This window comes from Balaenoptera ricei, chromosome 5 (assembly GCF_028023285.1).
Source record: "Balaenoptera ricei isolate mBalRic1 chromosome 5, mBalRic1.hap2, whole genome shotgun sequence".
Lineage (NCBI taxonomy): Eukaryota > Metazoa > Chordata > Mammalia > Artiodactyla > Balaenopteridae > Balaenoptera > Balaenoptera ricei.
The window spans coordinates 42,467,115-42,479,153 of NC_082643.1; the positions used below are offsets into that span (position 1 = coordinate 42,467,115).

Below are 12,039 nucleotides of genomic sequence, written 5' to 3' on the forward strand. Positions count from 1 at the left end.
AATTTGCTTTTCATGAGTAAGTAATGATATTTACATCCTTTTATCTGCTTGTTTACCATCTACATCTGGTTTATTTTAGAAGTATTGACATCTTTTGCTCTTTTGAAAATTAGGCTGCTTGGGAATTCCCTCGTGGTCCAGTGGTTAGGACTCTACACTTTCACTGCCAAGGGTGCGGGTTCAATCCATGGTTGGGGAACTAAGATCCCACAAGCCACAAGATGCGGACAAAAAATAAATAAATGAGTAAATAAAATTAGGCTGCTTATTTTATTATTATTGAGTTTTAAGAGTTCTTTATATATTTTGGAAATACCGGTCTTTTAGCTGGTATTTGTTTTACAGATACGTTCTCCCATTTTTAAAATAGTGGCTTCATTTTTAAAACAGTGTCTTTTGAAGAGCAAAAGTTAATTATGATGAAATCCAGTTTCTCAGTTTTTTCTTTTACGGTTTGTGCTTTATATCCCATAGAACTTTTTGCCTAACCCAAAGTCACTGATTTAGCACCATTTTATTCTAGAAGTTTGATAAGTTTAAGGTTTTACATTTAGGTCTATGATCCATTTTGAGTTAAAGGTTGTATGTAATGTGATGTATGGGTTGATTGAGATTTTTTTGTTTTGTTTTGGATTTTTGTACGTGGATGTCCAATTGTTCTAGGACTATTTGGTGAAAAGCTTTTCTGTTCTCCATTCAGTTGCTTGACATCTTTGTCAGAAATCAGTTGACCATGTATGTCTACGTCTGTTTCTGAAATCTTTCTTTTCCATTGATTTACTGTGGCTTTATAATAATCTTGGTATCATGTAATATGAGTACTCCAATTTTGTTTTGTTTTGAAATTGTTTTGGCTATTCTAGTTTCCTGGCTTTTCTATGTAAATTTTAGAATCATTCTGATGGTTTCCAAAAAAAAAATATCTGCCTGAGTTTTGATTGTGGTTGCATTGAATCTGTAGATAAATTTTGGGGAGGAGTGATAATTTAACTATGTTGAGTCTCCCAGTCCATCAATATGGTATATCTCTTCATTTACTCACATCATCTTTGATTTATCTCATCAGTGTTTTATGGTTTTCAAAATACAGATCTTGCATATAGTTTGTTAGATTTATCCTTAAGAATTTCATGGTTTGGTGGTGGTATTATAAATGGCAATATAGTGGGTTGGCCAAAAAGTTCATTCGGGTTCTTCTATAACATCTTAACGGAGAAACCCAAGCGAATTTTTTGGCCAACGCAATATAAATATGTAATTTCCAAGTGTTTCTTTGTTGATATGTGGAAACATGATTGATCTTTATATATTAGACTTTGTATACTACAACCTTGTTAAATTCCCTTATTATATCTAGTAGGCTTTTTGTTGTTGTTTTTGTTTTTTGTAGATTCTTTGGGATTTTCTGTCTATATAGACAGTCATGTTGCCTGGAATAACGAGTCTTATTTCTTCCATAGTAGTGTATGCCTTTTATTTCTTTTTCATACCATATAGCCCTGGCTAGTACTTCCAGTATAATGTTAAAGACAGAAAACATTCAGCCTTTCACCATTATGTATGATGTCAGCTGTATTTGTTTTATTTATTTATTTTTAGTTTTGGCTGTGTTGGGTCTTTGCTGCACGTGACTTTCTCTAGTTGTGGCGAGCTGGGGCTACTCTTTGTTGCGGTGCATGGGCTCCTTATTTCAGTGGCTTCTCTTGTTGCGGAGCACAGGCTTTAGGTGCATGGGCTTCAGTAGTTGGAGCGCGCGGGCTTAGTAGTTGCGACATGCAGGCCCTAGAGTGCAGGCTCAGTAGTTGTGTCGCACGGGCTTAGTTGCTCTGTGGCATGTGGGATCTACCTGGACCAGGGCTCGAACCTGTGTCCCCTGTATTGGCAGGCAGATTCTTAACCACTGCGCCACCAGGGAAGTCCCTGTATTTGTTTTAAAGATGCCATTGTTCAGCTTAAGTTCCGTTGTATTCCTTGTTTACGAAGAGTTTTTAAAATCATGAATGAATGTTGAATTTTGTCCAATGCTATTTTTGCATCTATTGGAATCATCATATGGTTTTTCTTTATTCTGTTGATATGGTGAATTATATTGATTAATTTTTGAATGTTGAACCAACCTTATATTTCCAGGGTAAACTTCAGTTGGTCATGGTGTAATATCCCTTTTATATATTGCTAAAATTCTGTTAAAATTTTTTGCATCTGTGTTCACAAAGGATATTGGATTTCTAGTCTTCTTTTCTTGTAATGTCTCTGTCTGGTTTTGGTATTGAGGTATTGCTAGTCTTATAAATTACTTTGGGAAGAGCTTCCTCCAGTCTCGATTGAGCTGGTTAGTGTAAACACACATATTAGTTTGCTATCTTTTGTGAAAAAATGGCAGGGGTGGGGAGTGATAAAACGCACTCATATCTGCTTAACTTCACAAAAAGAAGGGGCAGTAGAGAACAAAAATTTATGGGAGGGAATGACACTTCTTAAGGCTATATACCTTTTTATATAGTTTTGACTTTTCAAAGCATATTATCTTCCATATTGAAAATAAAGATGGGAATGGGGAAAGTCCTAAACCACCAGAACAAATGAACCTGATTGTACTATAAATTAGTACTATACTTACATTGAAGGGGAAGAAAGAGTGACTGTAAGTAATTTTTTAACATAATATTTGACTGTTTACCCTCATCCTGGGTAGCGGTAAGAGAGAGGGATTGCAAACAAATCCTGAACTCTTTCCTCTAGAGTTTATTTTTTGTAGTGATATGAACAAAGCAACTCTGGGTCATTTTTAGGTATATTATGGATTGAGTAAATGTTTTCAGGTTGTTGAAGCTAGGACCTGAGGAAGGAGGGACATACAAATATACATTTGGAGAAGGGAAAAATGAATCCTGTGGGGATGGATTGGAATTGAAGGTATCAGTGTAAATTTATTATTTTTGAAACCAGTATGTATACGTGCACATGTATATGTGTGTATGAACATATATATATATTTATATGCATATGTGTATATGCATGCATGTATTTCCTAGTAGTTCTGTCCAAGAAAAAGGCAAAGAGCAGTGGGCACACCTAATCCCCCAATCTCGATCTCTAATAGTATTCCCAACACAAAGGGACTGGAGTTCCTCAGAGGAATGGCTGATTGCAAGGGTATATACCAGGTGAATCTGTACCTTTTTTTTAATGCTAGAAAATAAAATGTTTTTGAAAAATATGGGAGCATGTCACAAGCCTGTTGGAGGTCCTACTGGTCTAGTCATCAGATAAGTATGGTAATGAATTATGAACCATTAAAAATAGAAATCCATTATCCATAATGATAATAAACCAATAAATAAATGAACAAATAAAGAAGAGAGCTCTCATGCTTACAGTAGAATTCTGAATTCTAGAGTTGGAAAATCATCATTTTGCAGCTCTTATTAGGCAGGGCAAGAATCATAACAAAATCTAGGGGGGGAAATATTGATGAGGAGCAGGGTATTTCCATAGAGTTAAAGTGTCTCCCCACCGCCTGTGTATTATTTGCAAGGTTTAAAATAGGGATTATGCATTGGTGAAATCCAACAACAACATGGGTACCATGTGAATCTAGATATGATGCCCTGAGGGGATATATCGTCATCTGTGTAGTATTCTGGCCAAGACTACATAACCTGAATCTGGAGGAAACAATAGACAAACCCCACACGAGGAACATTCTACGTAATAAAAAGGGGAGGAGGCTGTATTCTTAAAACAAAACAAAACAAAAAACAATGCCATAAAAGACAAAGGCTGTGGAAGTGTTCCAAATTATGGGAGGCTTAAGAAAGATAAGCGTAGGTATTGCATTAACTGCAATACCTGACCCTGGACTGGATCCTATACTGGGTGGGGGGAAAAATACTACTATGAAATGATTATCATTGGATTAATTGAAATAACTTGGAGTACTGATCCTAAATACAAATATTGTAGCAATGTTCAAATTACTGACAACAACTGTACTGTGGTTATGAAAGAGAATATCTCTAAGGAAATACACATTGAAGCAAAGGCGCAAAGAACCATGATATACATAATTCATCCTCAGTTGCTTTAGGAAAAAAAAAGACAGCTCAAGTGTGTCTGTCTGTGTGAAGGGAAAGAAAGTTCATGAGCACAAATGACAAAATAAAGAAGGTACCGTTAACAATTGGTGACTTTGAGTATAAGGGTGATTCTTGTATTCTTATATTTATAACTTTTCTGTAAGTTTGAAACTATTTCCAAACAAAATAGTTAAAACACTTAAAAATATCTGTCCTTTATTTTTAGACTTTCCTTATTTATAAAGAGCTCAGTTCTTTATCTGGAACAAGTTTGGAATGAACATTTTAATAATATTTTCCTATGTGTGTTGTGGCTCTGCAAACTAACCATTGTTGAATATGGTAACACATGGGAAATAAATGTCACCCTGTGGACAGCCAGAGACTAAAACCTAATCTGGCAGGGGGTTGGGGGGGGGTGGGGAACCATTTATTATAGTGGTTACTTAAAGTTTATGGAAGTATTGGTTACAACATCTACTGAAGTCTTTGAGTTATTGTTGTTATCACTTAACTATTGAGGAAATATTAGAATGATTCTTTTACATCAAGAACCTAGCTATTGTCTCCTGATTATTTATTTTCTTTTGTAAACTCAGAAAGATTGTCATATTTAGCCCTAAGAGTGTAACTATTCATTTCTTCATTCAAAAAATGTTTATTGAATGCCTACTATGTGCTGGACCCCTTCCTAAGCATTGAAGATGTAGCACGAAACAAAACAAAGCTCTTGCCCTTGTGGATTTTATGTGTTGGGGGGAGGAAATACACAAACAGGAATAGAAGTGAAATAAATGAATATTAGTAACATTGGAGAGAAATAAATCAGGGAAGTGTGTTAGGAATGCTGGGAGCAGAATAGTTACAGTTTAAAATAGACCAAATAGGAAAGAGTTAACTCAGACATTTGAGCAAAGATCTGAAGATAGCAAGGGAGTGAGGCAGGTGGAGATAATCATCTCAGAGTAGATTTGAGGGAGAGAGAACAGTAAGTGTAAAGGCTCTGAGGCAGGAGTATGCCTAGCCTGTATAAGGAATAGCAAGGAGGTCAGTAGGAAATGAGGTCAGAGGTAATGGGGGCTAAATTATGTAGGTTCTATTTTGCTATTTCAAAGATTTTGGCGTTTATGAGATGAGAAGCCATTGGGAAATTTTGGGCACAGATGTTACATTATATGATTTATGTAAGATTATCAGGATCACTCTGGCTGCTTTGATGAAAAAGGACTGAAATAGGGCAAGGGTAGAAGTTGGGAGGCCAGTTACTAAACTATGGAAAAAATCCTAGTGAGAGATGATAGTTACTACTACAGTTTCTACGTAGATGATGAGAAGTGGTCAGATTCTGGATATATTTTGTATATAGAGCCAGTAGTATTTGCTGATGGGTTAGAAAGAAGAGTCGGAACTTGAACTTCAGCGATGATGGAGAAAAGGAGAAATAAGCAAAGGAAGCTGAGGAGTGGCCAGTGAGATAGGATGAAACCAGGAGAAACTAGGAGAGTCTTTGTTCTGGAAGCCAGATAAAGAAAGTGTTATCAGGGCTTGATGAGTCATGCCGATTGCTGCAGATAGGGCAAGAAAGATGAGATCTGACTGGCTTTTGGATTTTACAATATATATGTAAGTAACTGGTGACTTTGGAGTTTCAGTGCTGTGTTCAGGAGCAAAAGTCTAATTGGAGTATGTTCAGTTTGAACTGAAGAATACTTGAAGACAGTTAAGGACAACTCTTTTCTGACTTTTCGCTGAAGAGGGAATCAAAGAAATTGGCCATAATCTAGAGGTGTGGGGTCAAAAGCTTTGCTGCTGATGTTGTTTGTTTTCTAATGATTGGAAATATATATATATATATACATACACACACACACACACACACACACACACACACACACACCCACCCCAATGGTTCTGCTTTATTGGGAGGACAGAATTAAGAAATTGATGACATAGGAAAGAGAAGTGGGACTTACTAGAACAATTTCCTTGAATAGTAGGGACGTAACATCTAGTATTAAAGTGGAAGAGTTAGACTTTGATGTGGTTTCAGAAAGTTTAAGCACAGTAGAAGGGTACAGATTCAGGTAAGTGGGTGAGTGTGGTTCTGGAAGTTCTCTTCTGATTGCGTACATAGGAATCAACGCTAGCATTGTAGAGTGACTTCAGATTTTATGTGGCTTTCGATTTTTTTTTCTGTGTGATGCTGTTCATCAGGTGATCTGCCAAGAGTCCTGAGAAACCATAGGAGGGCTATAGCCCTGCTTGTTAACTTTTGTTTTTCAGATATTTAGCTTTTTGTTACTCTCTCCAGTTTACTTAACACTTGGGAAGAGATTCCTAAAACTCTTTTGGGGATATCTGGAAAAAAATTTTTTTCTCATTGATCTTCAAAGAGTATGATTCAAAGGTCCTTAGAATTTACCAGCACAATTTTCATGTTAGGTATAAGAAAACCAACTTAAAGACATAGTTAGGCCAAGGAGGTACAGCTAATTGTCTAGCCAAGCCTGGAATACAGGTCTTTGTTTTTCTAGTTTATATAATTTAGTTTTGAAATTCAGTTTTTATACCTATGTACATATACATTCATACTCAACGTTTTGACAATAAAGCTAACTTATTCTAAATTGGAGGCAACCAAAGCATGAAATAAAAACACTTAAAGTGGCAGGGTCAAAATGTAACTCTGTCTAAAATGTGATTTAAATTTTGATTTGTATCAAATGGATACCTGAAATTATATTATGTTGCATATTGTAATTAGAATGCACTGAAATCATATCAAAGCATTTGCCCTTGGCTAAATTTGTATTAAAAGATTACAAAACAGGATCAGTAATATACCATTTTAAATTTCTGGTACTTTAAGACATCTGTAGATTGTAATAAAATACAAAAATGGGTTGAGAAAAGCATTGGTATTCTAGCCCGCTCTTTCCAGTTCTGTCTGGCTTCCTGCTATTTCTGCTTCTTTATCTCAATACTTGGCTGTACCTGGTAATTCAAAATGGATAAAACCAAATAATCAGCATCCAAAATACATATATAATTTCTATGAAATAATAAGTAAAGGGCAAAAAACTGAGGAGGAAGTGGCCAATAGAAATAAAGAGGCATTTCATGAAAGAGGAAACATGAGTTAGCCAGTAAACCTGAAGAAATGCTCAGTATCATTAATCAACAGAAAAATGCAAATTAAGACTACAGTTAGATGGTTTTACACCCCCAAATTAAGAAGTTGGCATTACTAAATGTTGGAGAGCATGTAGATCAATATGAACTACCTGGTGCTGATGAGATTATACATTGCTAAACACACTTTGGGAAAAAGAAAAATTGGCGACCTCATGAAAAAATTGAAAACACATATATTCCTCAACTCCTAGGCAAATACTTAAGAGAAACTTTGGCACATGTGGAACAGATGTGTATGAGAACTTTCATAACAGTAATGTTCATAATAGCAAAATGAAACAAAACCTGGGGAGAAAATAAGATGCTATCATAAAGAGAATGAATAATTCAGTCATGGTGTATTTACACAATGTAGAATTATTCTGCCCTGAAATGAATGAACTACAACTATATGCAACATTTAGTTGCATATGTATCATGAATACATCTTCAAAACATAATATTGAATGAAAAGAAATGAAAGTGTTGTTGAAGGATATGTACATATGTGATATGCTTTCTAAAAATCAGAGGAATGATAAACACAAAACATAGGATAGCAATTACAGAGGACTGAAGAGATGAGAGAGGTGGGGTATAGTACAGGGAAGAGCAAATCAGTAAAACATTACCAGTAACTTATATTTAGGTTCTTGTGTTGGGTGACAACCAACATGTTTTACGTAAGTTGGTAGTTAATATATTAAAAAAACAGTGCAGGTATATTCTGATGTTTTGATTTAGGAGACATGTCATCACTTCTGCCTACTCTCTCACTGCCACTTGAATCCCTAACATCACTCAGAATTTCACTAGAGGGATCTTGTTTTAAAGTCTTATATCTCATTAAGCATGTGTCTGCCATCTGACAAAGCCACTCAGAAACAACTTGGATGAATAACTGAATTAATGATTTGGGAAAATAATTCAGAATTTTTCTTAGAAACCACCTAAGAGGTAGGTTTTTTTTTAAAAATAAATTTATTTATTTATGTTTTTGGCTGCATTTGGTCTTCGTTGCTGTGCATGGGTTTTCTCTAGTTGTGGTGAGCGAGGGCTACTCTTTGTTGCAGTGCGCAGGCTTTTCATTGCGGTGGCTTCTCTTGTTGCAGAGCACGGGCTCTAGGCGCGCGGACTTCAGTAGTTGTGGCACGTGGACTCAGTAATTGTGGCTTGTGGGCTCTAGAGCGCAGGCTCAGTAGCTGTGGCACACAGCCTTAGTTGCTCTGTGGCATGTGGGATCTTCCCGGACCAGGGCTTGAACCTGTGTCCCCTGCATTGGCAGGCAGATTCTTAACCACTGAGCCACCAGGGAAGTCCCAGAGGTAGACTTTTTAAAATACTTTTTCATAAGTAGTGAGATAGACAGCAGAACTAGGTTATTGCAAAACTAGGTTTTTGAATGAGAACTAACTGTATATTTGAGGGCAATATTATTGATGTTTGAACTATTGTACTAACATGATTACAGAGATTAACAAACATATGACAAAAACAAATAGTTGATCAGTTGATCAGATTAACAAACATATGACAAAAACAAATATTGATGTTTGAACTATTGTACTAATATGATGACAGAGATTAACAAACATATGACAAAAACAAATAGTTGATCAGAAAAGCAGAATGTTGTTAAAAGATGAATCTATTCTTAGGCATAACTTTTTAGACTTAGAAAGCCCATGGGGATTAATCCAAGCTCCTCATTTTTTAAAAAAAATTTATTTTATTTATTTTTGGCTGCATTGGGCCTACATTGTTGCACGTGGGCTTTCTCTAGTTGCGGCGAGTGGGGGCTACTCTTGGTTGCAGAGTGTGGGCTTCTCATTGTGGTGGCTTCTCTTGCTGCGGAGCATGGGCTCTAGGTGCGTGGGCTTCAGTAGCTGTAGCACGTGGGCTCAGTAGTTGTGGCTTGCGGGCTCTAGAGCACAGGCTCAGTAGTTGTGGCACACGGGCTTAGTTGCTCCATGGCATGTGGGATCTTCCTGGACCAGAGATCGAACTCATGTCCCCTGCATTGGCAGGCAGATTCTTAACCACTGTGCCACCAGGGAAGTCCCCAAGCTCCTCATTTTTGAATAAAGGAGCTTTGGAACCAAAGAAGTAATTGATTAAGGGCATAGAACTTGTTGAGAGCAGAGTTAAGAAAGACCAGAACCTATATCTCATCATTCATGTGCTGGTGTTTTCATTTTGGAATATTGAATGGTAAATAAAAGAAACAGTTAAATATCCTATATGAGACATGCTAAATAACTCGAGGTTGGATTATAACCATTGAGTGAGGAAGCACTGTTTTTTATTTTGACTTAGAACATATCAATTCAGCTCTATACCACATTTATCTTCAACTACTCCTAGAGAAATAACATGATTTTTTTTTTCTTTTTTGCTCATATTTGGTTCTCCAAAAAGAGACATTGTGATCTATGATGTACAAATGAATACTGGACTAAAGCAGAAAGAATTAGGTTCTGAACCTGGCTCTGCCACTAAATAACTGTGTTGTCGTTGATTCTTTGCATAACTTTTCTGGGTCTCGGCTTCCTCACCAGTAAAATAAAAAAGCTGAACCAGATGGTCTGTAGAGACCAGTTTTGAATGACTCTATATTCTCCTTTGAAGTTTGAATAGCAGATTTTATCTGTCTTAAATAAAGTGTTGTCATGTGTTCCAGTATGAAGCCATTGGCAAGAAATAAAGAGGTAAAGAGAATTAGTAGGAAATGAACAACTCATAAAAAACATTCTGAAAATAAACTGGGTTTTCTTTTTTTTTTTTTCTTTCATCACAGGTATAATACTTCTCCACGTCTGCTTCAGGAAGAAAGTGCCTGCCACTCCTATTGTTTCTACGCAGGTTCATGCCAGCCCAGAACATAGAATCAGGTCAGTTTTAGGATTGTTTTGTCTGTTGAACAAGAAGCCAGGAACAGAATCATGATAATCTTTGCTGCATTGTGGCACTGTAACTGAACTGTGACTCAGAAGGGCTGGGTTTTATCCTTCTTTACCACTGATGGCTGGGTAAACTAGACAAACCTTCTTTCCTAGATGGCTTTTAGTTTTTTTGCACCAAAAAAAAAAAAAAAAAGGATATATTGGAATATATTTCAGTTTCAATTCTGGCTTTAATGCATCATACTTTTATTGTAGACACCTACATAGAATAAAATCATGTTATTAAAGTTTTTCCTTTTTTTCCTGGAAAAATCTAGTTGTAAGCACAGGCTTTGGAACTTTTTATCGTATTATAGTAACTTTGAGTGACTAGTTTGAATAATGAACTACGTTGTGAGGCACTTGAGAGTACTATGCCTACTTAGTTGCCTGAGTTTTAGTATTTTACTTTGCTCTATTGTTACTGAAAAGTTTATTTTTAAACAACAGAAATTAATTTTCTCAACAATTCTAGAGGCTGGAAGTTCAAGATCAGGGTGTCAGTGTGGTTGGATTCTGGTACAAGCTCTCTTCTGACCTGTAGATGGTCACTGTCTAGCTTTGTCCTCACAAGGCAAAAAAAGGAGAAAGAGAGGGAGATCTCCCTTTACCTCTTCTTATCATATCAGTTTAGGGCCCCACCCCTATGACCTCATTTAACCTTACTAGCCTACTAAAGACCCTATCTCCAGATACAGTCATGCTGAGGGTTAAGGCTTCAACATATGAATTTTGGGGGGACACATTTCAGTCCATAGTAGCCACCTAGTAGTAAAATTGCTGGGTTGTATGAAATCTGCACTTTCAACTTTTCTAGATATTTCCAAATTGATCTCTAAAGTGGTTATAATAATTTACACACCCACTAGCAAGTATATAGATGATGGGATTTTTTTTTATATAAATCTGACTCTTTTTTTATTTTTAATTAATTAATTAATTAATTTTTTTTGGCTGTGTTGGGTCTTCGTTTCTGTGCGTGGGCTTTCTCTAGTTGCGGCGAGTGGGGGCCGCTCTTCATCGCGGTGAGCGGGCCTCTCACTGTGGCGGCCTCTCTTGTTGCGGAGCACAGGCTCCAGACGCGCAGGCTCAGTAGTTGTGGCTCACGGGCTTAGTTGCTCCGCGGCATGTGGGATCTTCCCAGACCAGGGCTCAAACCCGTGTCCCTTGCATTGGCAGGCAGACTCTCAACCACTGCGCCACCAGGGAAGCCCCAATGATGGGATTTTTTTAACTAGAAGAACTAAAAAATCCCAAATGGAAGATAGAGGGTATAGTCTTTTCAAATTGCAACTTCTTTTTCCTGTTTCACCAATGTCTGGAAAGTCTTCCAAATAGCTGTTTAAACCTTGATTTCTGTCAATCAGTTCGTTTGTTTGTAGCCATGGTACTACGTGGAGTGCTCTGTTCTCCTCTTTTTTTTTTCTGAATTACTAGTCATTCGATAATGTTCTTCAGCTGTAGAGAGGGTATCTTTTTGACCATGTTAGTTCTCTATTGATTGCATGTGACTCAGTTCAAATTAGCTTAAGCAGAAAGGGGAAGTTTATCAGACTTTTGGGCACACCAAAGGATCCAGGGCAGAAATGCAGCTGGGTTGTACACGGAGAACCCAGGAATCAAATGTAGTCAGGTCTCTCTCAAGCTCTCAGCGGCGTGCCTCTCCTGTGCATCTGTCTCACTCTCTTTGGCTTTCTCCATGTTTCCATTCTTTGTCATGGGAAGCGTGGTTGCCACCATTGCCCATGATTTATATCTTGTAATTCAGACTCCCAGAGAAAGGCTTACTCTTAAGTACCTAATCCCAAATATTCCAGAAAAAAACTCTGATTCCCTGGACAAGT

The 12,039-nt window shown here is 37.0% G+C and overlaps 1 protein-coding gene across 9 annotated transcripts in view; it reads left to right on the forward strand.

Annotated features, from left to right (window-relative positions):
• WDFY3 (WD repeat and FYVE domain containing 3) overlaps window positions 1-12,039 on the forward strand; it is a 273,474-nt gene that overhangs the window by 22,515 nt on the left and 238,920 nt on the right. For all 9 annotated transcript variants that reach the window (XM_059922695.1, XM_059922700.1, XM_059922696.1 and 6 more), the window contains exon 2: window positions 10,051-10,144. The gene's annotated coding sequence lies outside the window, so the exon portion shown is untranslated. The remainder of the gene's footprint in view (window positions 1-10,050; window positions 10,145-12,039) is intronic.